Here is a 12,274-nt window from a genome sequence, read left to right as displayed (position 1 = left end):
CCACGTTCCGTCCTGGCTAGCTGCCTTCATGCTCCTTGATCTCCCTTCATAGATTTCAAGCAGACGTTCTAGCTCCCAGTCAACTAGCCATGGATTTCCTGACCCTGCCTTTTCCCTGAACACAACCCTATGATTTCTATAGCAGTGTCCTGAGTCATGCTATTCCTTCAACTTCAAATGGCCTTTCCTGACACTCGCCCCTCCCACCACCTCTACTTGCGCAAACTCTAACTGTCTCAACCGCATTTCTCTATGAAACTTTGGACACCTGACCTCCTTTCTAGACTTGCCTAGTACAGTGTCCCTGCCCCTCTTCGAGTTCTTACCACTTTCTATTTTGTCTTGTAGACCTATAGGTGTGCCTCTTATCTCCCTTTCTACACCGTGAGCTCCTCAAGGAAAGGTTCTGGATTTCTCTGTCTCCTGTAGCATATGCCACGATGCTTCATGCTAATAAATTAGGTGCTCAGGAAGCTTGTTTAATTAAAAAAATAAATCAATGTTCTTTGAATTGAATTGATCTATCATGATGCTTAAAATTTTGCCATCCAAATCATTCCTCAAGAATGTCCAGGAAATTCTAACTGAAAGAATGCACTGTTTTAGCCTAAAGATATAAAATTAAGTGACATTCAGCAAGATCTTAGCGCACCACCATTAACCAGAAAATGGGAGCATACAACTCATTGTATTTTCCTTTTCACTTTGGCTGCTAGAAAATTCTATTGAAAATGTGGTTCTCAAAGACAGAAATATCTTTAACCTAGGCTTTTAGCATCACTCCAATCCCTCTCTTCCATTTAGTGACTCAATCTTAAGGATTGTTTCCTGAAAGCTGCCTGAAATACTTGAAAGTAAATGAAGAAGAGCGTGGATATAAATCCTAAATCAGTGCTATTGGTAGGATTTGTTTATGAGCTTAACCACAAGGCAGGAACATGAGGCACTCCGGGCCCTTAGCCCCAGGGCTTTGTGGCCAAGAGAGGAGCCCAGAGGAAAAGGGTTTCCAGCTGAAAGTGACTCAGCAGGAGAGCTGGCCACTGAAGGGGAAATCATCCATCCAAAGCCATGACCCAACAGGATGTGGTGGTCTCTGGCTTGACTGGCCCATAGCTGTGATACAAGGGAGCCAAACCCAGAGTGTGGGACTGGCAGCAGGAGGAACGGGAGACAGCAGATCTGTGCAGAGCCCGTCAATGAGCCCCATAGGAACAGAACCCATCTGATGGTGACAAATGCAAAATGAACCCAACTTCCAGGGGAAGGGTTGGCAAGATCTGGAAGGGTATCAAAGCTGTTCTTCCTTATTATCCTAAAGACCAAAGCCCTCATCCCTTTCAGGAATTGTAGTAAAAAGAGACATGGGATGACAATTTCCTTTCTTGACCAAGAAAGGAAGGTAAAAGAAATGCAAGATATAACGGGTCAGCTTTGATGAGGGGCGGTGGACAGGAAGAAAACAAAAACCAGAGAATTTCCCGGATAAGCAGAAAACAACATGGAGTATAGAACCTGTCAGCAAGAAGGCAGATGCCTGCCAAGATGGTAGTCTTACCTTTATTTGGTCAAGAGCCAACTCTGGTAACAATAAGGAAAACACAGAAGAGGGGAAGGGAGCAGCATTTCCTCCTCCTCCTCCCACTGCCCCTGTACTGTTTCTCCCCATTTTATAGGTGGGAAAATGGAAGCTCAGAGTGCTATGTGCCCAAGTCGTTCCGCTATCATGTGGCAGTTAGGATTCAAATCCCAGTCCCCCGATCTCAAGCTGATGCTCCTCACACACATTGGACTTTTATCCAATCAGAGGTGAAAAAAAGTAAATGAAACTATCGGCACTCACTAAAGACAACATTAGGCCCGGGGCTGAGGTAAGGTGGGCCCCCTTCTGCTCTGGAAGGGGAGGTCTGGGTGGCTTCAGGAGAGAAAACGACTGTCTCTGAAGAGGGCGGGTGATTTCCTGGAGGCTGCACTCACACCCCGGATACAGAAATTCCCGGCCCCACAGGCTCCCTCCACTGCTGCAGCTCAGGGAGCAGATGAGGTTTGCTAGTTCTTCCGGCAGAAGGCCCGGCTGCAGGACTGAAAGGTCACGAGCACTGTTGCCTGTCACCTGACGGCTGGGCCAGGCTGGCAGCCAAGGGCTCCAATCAGGACAATTACACCACTGTGAACACGGATCCACCGGGCCTGCCCTGCCCGGCTTGACATTTCCTCTTCTGTTGCTAAGCCTCACTTTCTACCTCTCTTTCAGGAGCTGACCCATCTTTCCAAGCTATAGAGCTGACATTTTCACACATGCTGCGAGCCCTGGGAAAAGCCTGGATATCAAGTCTCTGACGTGCATCTAACATGTATTTATTATTTGCTGTCTTTCTGTACAACAGTGACTATGCAGGCATTACAGTGGGCCCAGACTTCCCCACCCAAAGCAAAGACAGCAATGTATATCACTAATTAAGATGCCAAACCTGCCTAAGAAATCTGCAAAAGCTGTGGTTGGGGGGTGTGGAAAGAACAATCCATAAGGCCTTAAACCTTCACCTTGTTCAAGTTCTAGGAGTTTTCATCTAGCAGGTTCTGGGAAGATAGCATTCCTTCCTAGCCACTAAAATCTTCTGCCTGGTACTATGGGTGCCCCTCCCTGTTCTGCCAAAAGGTATTTTCACCAACTGCTGCTGCTAATACTAACACCAGGAAATCCTTGGCCCCAGCTGTTGACCTGCCATTTCTGTGTTCCCATGGAGATGGGGGAGGGAGAGCCCTCTCCCCACCAGGATTAAGACAGAGGGTACTTCATTCCCCCATTGTGACTGTTCTCCACTAAGATACCCGAGACAAGTTTCCCTCCGAAGCTGCCTTGCGGGGTATTTGAACACCACTGTCAATGCTGTGCACAATGTCTCTATCCTTGTTAGTAATCAGTTTATGTCTCAAGAAAAAGAAGATTCAGCTTCCAGGGGAACTTCTAACCTATACCAAGAACTCCAGGGAATATATTTTGCCCCCCTCTCTTTGTTGATGAGACTTGGTTTTGGCTTCCCAAGTTTCAACCATCAGTTTTGAAGTACCCTTCTCTAACATCCCAGACGTCTCTAAAATCACCAGGCAAACAGTTGTCCTGGTGACATGCTCCCTAGAGCCAGAGTTCCCGCTTAAGCAGATAGATTATTCTTCTCTCTCAAAATCACCCTGCCCTGATAGAGTCCTACACACACACACACACACACACACACACACACACATACATATCGTTATAGCTGTTTCTTAAGGATTACATAAAGAAAAACCCAGAAGCATTGGGTCCCAAAAGCTGCGAGAGGCAATTTCCAAGCCAAATCTCGGAATGAGGCCATTTCAAGTCAGAAGCCAGGGAGACTGACAATGAGTTGTCAGGAGATGCGTTGCCACAAATGGTTCAGAAGTATGACTGTGAATGTGAGAAGGTTCTAGAAGCACACTTTTACATGCTGTAGACTGGGTAACCCGAGAAGGCCCAACCACCTAAAGGGTCAGAAGAGAGTCAGGGTAGTGTGGCCAGGGAGGGACAGGCCAGCTGGTCCTCCAAGGGCCCCGAGTTAGGATGGTTAAGGTTTCCTACCTGCACGCTGAACAGAACTTAGGGACACTTCCTCTTCTCGCCTGTGGGTACACTGAGCTTCCTTTCAGAACTGCCCTGAGAGAGGAGACGGAGGGAGGTGGGCCTGGGGCACTTGCAGAGCATTGGCTGCCCCAGGAGTTCACCTTGATTGATGCTAATTGAATTCTAATTGAAACCATCCAGGCAGGCCCCAAATGCACCTGAAAGAGACTTCAATATCTGGACGCCACACCCCAGAGAATTTGCAAGCATCTCTCTCATTGCACAATTCTACCAAGTACATTATTTGCCTATTAAACCTTGATACACCTTTAGAGACCTCCATGGGCTGCCCCGCTACAGACAGAAAGAGCACAGCCTCTATTTCGGGCTGCCCTACAAAGCTGGGTTTTGACCTGGTAAGACAATTACAGTCCATTTAACACCATTGCCGTACACCATGCTAATTAGAAGTTAGGGACCCTTAAAATCACTGGATTATGCAGTGTTTCCTCCCAAGCCTTTCTGTGTTGTGGTCCAAATCCTTATGAAATTTGTATTCAGTGAGTAAAGGGAGGGCAGGAAAAGCACGGGGAGTCAAGGGGAAGAGTTAGAGGTGAACAGAAATCTGACATTACTCCGCAGGGTAAACAGGCTCTTCAAATAGCATTTGTTTATTCATTCTACAAACATTCACTGTGCTTCCCGCGATGTGCAGGGGGTTAATTATGCCAGAACCTGGGGATACAGCCTCCCCAAAATACATATGGTGGTAGAAGGAGGCAAATATCAAACAAGGGAAAATGAATGAATGAAGTACGTTCAGGTGCTAAGTGCAATCCAGAAAATAAGACAGAGTAATAAGGTACAGATAAGGTAGACTAGAAAAAGAAGCGGTTAACCAGGGTTGATGGAAAAGGGTCCTCTAAGGAGGGAGTATTTGGGTTAAGAGCTGAAGGACTGGGTGGGGAGAGTGGGGCGCCTGGATGGCTTAGTGTGTTGAGCCTCTGTCTTTGGCTGGGGTCATGATCTTAGGGTCCTGGGATCCAGCCCTGCATCAGGCTCTCTGCTCAAGCCTACTTCCCCTCTCTCTCTCTCTCTTTCTCTGCCTGCCTTTCTGCCTACTTGTGATCTCTGTTGGTCTAATAAATAAATAAAATCTTTAAAAAAAAAAAAAAAGAGCTGAAGGACAGGAAAGGTATCTGTGGAAAGGCCTGAGGGAAGAGTGTTCTAGAGAGGGCAGGGCAAGTATCTCTAAACAAAGGCAGGAAAGAACTCAGCATGTTCAATGGCCAGACAGAAAGCCACTGTGGATGCATAAGGACAAAAGAGAGACAGAAAAGACTGAGAGGTAGGCAGGAGCCAGATCCTATAGGGTCTTTGAAGGTCATGGAACAAAATATGCAGGGGGTGGGTAGAGATTCCTAAATGAAATGGACACCATTCAAGGGCTTTAAGCAGGCAAGTGTCAGGGTCCAATACCTACCATGGAAAGATTATTCTGGCTGCTATATGGAAGATGGATGGGGGAAGGGGCAGAGAAGACAGGGTAGAGACAGAGGCAGAAACAGGGACAGAGAGACACATTAAGAAGTTGCTGCAAGGGGCACCTGGGTGGCTCAGTGGGTTAAGCCTCTGCCTTCGGCTCAGGTCATGGTCTCAGGGTCCTGGGATCCAGCCCTGCATCGGGCTCTCTGCTCAGCTGGGAATCTGCTTCCCACTCTCTATCTGCCTGCTTCTTTGTGTACTTGTGATCTCTGTCTGTCAAATAAATAAACAAAATCTTAAAAAAAAAAAAAAGAAGTTGCTACAGGAGGGGGTCCTGGATGGCTCAGTCAGTTAAGTGGCCAGCTCTTGATTTGGGGTCAGGGCATGATCTCAGGGTCCTAGGATGGAGCCCTGCGTCAGGTTCCACACTAAGCAGGGAGTCCGTTTCTCCCTCTCTCTCTGCTTCTCCCCCAGTGTGTTCATGCATGCGTGTGTGAACTCTCTCTCTCTCTCTCTCTCAAATAAATAAATAAATCTTTAAAAAAATGTTTAAATAAAAAAAAGACATTTCTGCACGAGTCCCACAAAAATTGGTAATGATTTCTCCTGGCTAGGAGCAATGGAGATGGAAAAACATAGACACAGACCCATGGGATATAATAATGGATTGCATTTGTGAGTGCATGAAGAGAGAGAATCGAAAACCCCACAGTTAGTACCCGAGCAATGAGATGGATGAGGATCTCCTTCCCCAGACTCAGAGAGTTGGGTCGGGATGGAGTTGGGGGAAAGTCAACAAGAGTTGCATTTGGCCACATTTCCTCAGACATGACAATTAAACCTCCAAGAGGAGATACCAAGGAGGAGGCCCTTAGACAAGACTGTATTGGTGTACCTGAGTGGCTCAGTCAATTAAGTGTCTGACTTTGGCTCAGGTCATGATCCAAGGGTCCTCAGTTCAAGCCCCCATGTCAGGCTCCCTCTTAGCGAGAAGTCTGCTTCTCCCTCTCCCTCTGCCCCTCCCCCACACTCGTGCTCTCTCTCTTTCTGAAATAGATAGATAGATAGATAGATAAAATCTTTAGGAAAAAAAGAGATGAGTGACATGATATGTTTATGTGCTGCTGGATATAACCCCACATTGAGGGAGAAATCGATTACCTAGAGAAAAAGAGACCATCCTTGAGCAGAGTCCCTGAGGGGGCGAGAGAGGACAGGATCCAGGGTTCAAGTAGCAGTATTAGCCTTAAACCAGGTTAAGGACACTTCCCCTAGCAAAACTGACAAGTTTGTTCTGGAAGCTGAATTTGCAAAGGGAAGGTAGAGACAATAAAGATACAGGGATATAAGCAGGAAAATTTCTAAGAGTAGTAAGGATCAATGAGAAAGAAAACAATGACAAAGTGACAAAGAGCAGGTGGACAGTAAAAGGGTTACTTCTGGCCAAAAAGACCCCAGTAACCACAGGCCAGCAGCCCCTGCCATGTTCACGGAGCTCTGGGACGTAAGTGGGAAACCAACAGCCCTCACGCACCTTTTACCTGCTAGATGCTCTATCAATATCTCATTAAACTCTGCTTTGATCCTCACCAGGACCCCGTGGGGTAAATATTAGCCCCATTTTATAGATGGCAATACTGAGGCTCGAAGAGTCTCTCCCCTCCCCCAGAGTCTAGTAGCCAGGGAGTGTCAGAGCTGGTGTCTGACCTCACACCTGTCCTATTCCAGATACCAGACACTGCTGTGTTTATAGTAGGAGGAACTGGGTTGGGAGTCCCCAGAGAAGGATGCTTCCAGAAAATTCTTTCCCATGTGGAATGCCCTCTCCATGTTCCCTCTCCTGCCTTGCAGATCCTAAATGAAAACTTCACCCCCCAGAAAACCTTCCCTGGATTCCCTTTCCAACCCAGTTCCTTGACGTATGGCCTCTGTGTCATTTGGTAAAGGGAGGGTTTTTACCCTTCACCTGGCAGGAGAGACAGTGGGATTGAAGATGAAATATGAAAGCGCTTGGCACTGAAGTGCTCATTACCTCTGTATTATTATTATTATTATTATTATTATTATTATTGTTATGACTCTGGCCTTTATTACTATTACCATTATTAGTACAGCATCAACGGCTAATGGCTGTCTCAGATGTGGTTTTGTTCGTCTGGCCTCCCTTCACCCTAAGATACACGGACCACAACAAAAAAGAAAAACGATGCAGATAACACTCATTTGTACACAAGTAACCAAATCCTCACTATAGCCCGAAATCTTGTAAAGCTCATTCATAATGCGAAGGTACAACCAATTCCATCCACATCACAGCTTTCCATTTCCCTAGCTCATCGCTTGGAGTCACACATTATAAATTGCCTTTTATGTTATCTCTCTATTCCAGTAAACCCTTCCCCTAATCCTTTTACCCTGCCCACAGCTCACACTCTGGGGTCCCGCCAGCAGCAACCCCCCTCCTCCCCCCAGCAATTGGATGGACTGCTCTTTGCAAAGCTATCGATCCCTATAAACCACTTTATTAGCGGTCATTATTACTCTGTTTCTAATCACCACTTTAATTAAAGTTTTATCATCAGCATTAAAGAGGGTATATGACTTTTAATAGGCTGGATGGTTTTCCCTCAGCCATGAAGCGTTCCCATGAAATCGGCTGACAGACTCCTGGTTTCAAGGACTTTCTGAAGCTCGTCTCCCTTCCGGGAACAGATGTGTGTGTTTGTGTGTGTGTGTGTGAGAGAGAGAGAGAGAAAACAGGGGCATGATGTGTGGGCCAAGTTCTCTGCCAAGCAGCTTCCTCATCTCCCTGGCTTGGGAACCCCCAGGTAGGGAGAGCCAAACGGGGGTCACAAACATGAGAACCCTCTGTTCCCAGCATTGGAGGCCCCAGTCTCGTGCCTCAGAATTCAAAAGGGGATACTGATTGCCACTCCACATTTCTTATAATTTCTACTTTAGCTAAACCTTCTTCTCTTACAGGAGTTACCTGCTCATTCGAGAATAAACAGAAGCAATGGCTTCTCACCCAAACAGGACTCAAGCAGAGTTCATTTGCTGAGGAATCGGCCCCTGCATGAAAACAAGTTCTCAGAGGGGAGGGACATGTCTTGGTCAATGCTGCGTCTGCAACACCAAATGAAGTGCCTACCAACGGTGGGGGTGGGGGGGTAGGTCCTCAAAGGGTCTAAAGCCAGCTGGCTGACTGTCCGGCAAGCCAAGACTGCACCCAAGAGTCAAATAGAATCCGCAGAGGTACAGCCTTGCAGGGGCTGCTTTCCTTTTCATTTCCCTTAGAGGAAGAAGTGGGAGAGTGTGGGAGCACCTGGGTGGCTCAGTTGGTTAAGCATCCCACTCTTTTTTCTTTTTTTTTTATAGATTATTAATTTATTTATTTGACAAACCGAGAGAGATCACAAGTAGGCAGAGAGGCAGGCAGAGAGAGAGGGGTAAGCAGGCTCCCTGCTGAATAGAGAGCCTGTCGCAGGGTCTGATCCCAGGACCCAGAAATCATGCAGAGTGGAAGGCAGAGGCGTAACCCACTGAACCACCCAGGTGCCCCAAGCATCCCATTCTGGACCTTAGCTCAGGTCTTGATCTCAGGGTCATGAGTCCAAGGTCCACACTGGGCTCCATGCTGGGCATCCAGCCTACTTTAAAAAAAAAAAAGTGGGAGAGTTTGTTCCAAGCAGCATGATTCCCAATGGCCAAAAGGCGGAAGCACCGTCCATGTCTGTCAGGGAATGAGTGGATAAACAAAATGTGATACACACATGTGGTGGAATATCATCCCACCTTGAGAAGGAAGGGAATTTGACACCTGCTACTCCATGCAGGAACGCTGAATGCCTTATGCTAGGTAAAGTGGGCAGTCACAACAGGACAAGTGCTGTACAATTCTGCTTGTAGGAGGTTGTGGGGTGGGGAGCATTTGTAGAGACAAGGGAGCAGGACTGTGGTTGCTGGGGGAGCCGCGAGGAGGCGCTAGTGCTTCATGAGCACAGAAGGTCACTTCCAGAAAATGAGGAAGTTCCGGACAGGAAGGTGGTGACAAGTTGTACAAACAGTGTGTGTGAACTTCATGCCACCGAACGGTACGCTTAAAAATGGTGAATATGGTGAATTTTATCTTGTAGTTATAAGCTTGCAGAAGTGGAAGAGGGTTCCTTGCACTTCTGGGGTGGGATGAGATAATATTGTTACAGATAGTGAGTTCTCTTCAGTATCCTCTTGGGGTACCTGGGGGTCTCATCCCACCACAGTATGAGCTACAAATCACACAAATCACGTTCATTCTTTCCCCGATGGACACGGAGTGCCTACAGGGTGTCAGGAACTATGGCTGAAAGGGTCAACCACACATCATGCGAGGGGCGTGCTTCAAGGAGGCAGTGCTCCCAAAGCTGCCAAAATCCCCAACCTATTGTGCACCCTTCAGTTCTTAGCACCCCCAGTCGCCCTGGCTTCTGCAAGAGAGGACCAATGCCCCTTGCCCAAAGCTGTGTCCCACCTTGTTACTGGGCGTAAAGCTTCTCTGGTTTCCAAATCCCATGAGACCCTGGTAAAAACAGTCCTTGCACCTTTAACTGGTTGCTCTTCTCATTCCAGAAGGCTCAGAATGGGTCCAGGGAGCCACCTTAGGGTCAAACACCATCTATCTATCTCAAGGGGCTGGGACTTGGCCTTGGGTGCAAATTTCAAGGAGATAACAAAAAGTTTGGGAGTCAAGATAAATCATATATTAATGCAATATGTTAAAAAATCAAATGACGTGCAAAAATGTCAAGATGAACAAAATACTAAAATTCTAAATGAAGACAAGGTCAATAACAGTGCCTTCCCAAGCCACCTTAAAGCCTGAGGCAAAGCACAAATCAGATATGCTGATCCTGTCTTCATGTAAAATTGTGATATTTTGATTTTTTTTTTTGCATTGATTTTTATGTTTTAAAATATTGCACTAGGGGGCATGTGGGTGGCTCAGTCAGTTAAGCGTTTGCCTTTGGCTCAGGTCACGATCCCAGGGTCCTAGGATGGAGTCCCATATCAGTCTCTCTGCTCAGCAGAGAATCTGCTTCTCCCTCTCCCTCTGCCTGCTGCTCCCTCTGCTTGTGCTCTTTCTCTCTGTCAAATAAATAAAATCTTTAAAAATATAAAGTATAAAAAAATATTGCATTAGAATATTATCTATCTTGAGCTGAATGCCTCCTTTGCTACGCCATAGTCAAGTCCTGCTTCTCTGTGTCATTCTGTCCCCACTGGCCACCAGCACCCAAAACCTCTCCTCTCAGATCTGTAGCAGCTCCTGCCAGCAAATACTTGGGGGTCTCCCTGCTTATCCAAGAGAGTGTGGCCTGAGCTGTCAGGATGGGATCTGTAGCGTCTGTATCCCTAGGACTTCACACAGCACCTAGAACCGGGCAGGATCTCAAGTCCCCTAGGAACTCCTGGGGGGACGTATAAACAAGGACGCCCACTTCCACATTTCCTCTGCCATTTGCCTCATAGCAAGTTTTATGGCAACTTTATAGGTCTCTTTCTTCCTCCCTTTCTTTCTTTGCTTTGCTTTCTTTTTTATTCCAAATTGGCCTTCTTCAAGAGGCTAAGCTGCTTTTTAATCAAATGAATTTCCCCTGCAACCCATTCCTCTCATCTTCTCTATGGCATGGTCGCAGACTCTCACCTGTAATTGCCCCTTCCTTGGCTTTGCCGCCCAAGCCTGCACTGTGAGTTCAGCCCCCTTTGGGGAATTTTCAGAGCCTCTCTGAGCTCAAACCCACCCTCACCCCCACCAACGTCTCAAGGTACTTCTCTGTTTGCTATTTTATTTCGTTAATTGGATTTTAATTTGTCTCACTAAGCCCAGATTTACTTAAAAATTCCTCATCCCATGTTGAAATTGCAAATTGAAGTCACACACACACACATACACACACACACACACACACACACACACACACCCCTCACAGGAGGAAGAAGATATAGGATACAGGCCAGGAAAATTACAAAGGGCAGAAACAGGACCAAAAGAAAAAGAAGAAAAAGAAAGAGAAGGAGGGTCAGAGATGACTCTTAGCTCAAGTCTGGGATAGTTTTATACTAGGAAAATGTTAATAACCAAGGGGGCCTCTGGGTTTGCCTTGGCTGGCCCAGCAGCAACAATCTGACCACATTCTCCCTGAATATCATCATGATAAGAAAGTGTCTTCCCTCACAAAATAGCCTCAATCACCAGAAGCTACCACCTCTGCTTGGAAATAAACATCCACTGGAACCAGCTTTCTCAACAAATAAGGACAGGGGAACACACACACCCCATAGCAATATCGTGTGTCACAGGTTGGGTTCTCCAGGAGAAGATGCTGAGATGTGATTCGAGGTAAAAGTTGTTTATTACGGATCAACCCCTGCAAAGTGTGGGGAGGGGGAAGCAGGATCAGGCAGAGAAAAAAGCCAAACTACAATCCAGGTGGGGATCAAGTACTTCCTGTTAAAATGTCCATGTCAGACCTTCATGTCCCCTTCTATCCCCACCTCTCTCTGTCACCAGCGGTAGAAGAAGTGGCTGGTGGTCAGAGGCAAATCCTTCCTTGAGGGGGGACCTGGGGATGGGGGCATCTCTTGTCTACCACACAGTGGAATTAGACCTCAGTCTTAACAGTCGGTGGGTTGTTTGATAAGGCTCAGGGTCAAATGGAAGTAAATCCTGCAACATCCCTTCCTTTTAGAGAGTCCACTCTAGGGTCAGAGACAATGGAAAATCAGGAGATGAACTTCAGAGAGTAGACGTGAGCAGAATGAGGGATTGGGGACTTCCAGTTCGAGAAGGCCAACTCCTTGAGAAAGACTGAACAGTCTTGTTGATAGGTAACAGTCTTATATAGCACAGGTCTGTCAGAAATTCATCATCTACACCTCAGAAAATTAGGTCCTCAGGATTTCTGCTGTCCTACTCAGTTCATGATTCCCCTGAACAGTGGTTTGGTCAAACGCAGGCCCAAAACACATTTGGGGATGTCCTCAAGCGAAGCAGGAGGATCCCAGTGCCCAAAGGCCATGCTGTTTCCTGTGTATCAGCTATTAGAAGGCCGAGGATGGGCTCCAAATGGCATCACTGGGTATTAGAAGGTCACATCATCTTCAGGGCCCTTTTTATTAACCTCCCTCTTTGATTACTTTGGAGTAAAAACTCCCTAGGATGGCAACAAG

The sequence above is a fragment of the Lutra lutra genome, chromosome 16 (genome assembly GCF_902655055.1).
Source record: "Lutra lutra chromosome 16, mLutLut1.2, whole genome shotgun sequence".
Classification (NCBI taxonomy): domain Eukaryota; kingdom Metazoa; phylum Chordata; class Mammalia; order Carnivora; family Mustelidae; genus Lutra; species Lutra lutra.
The sequence above is the reverse complement of the archived record's forward strand: the minus strand, read 5'-3'. Positions refer to the sequence as shown.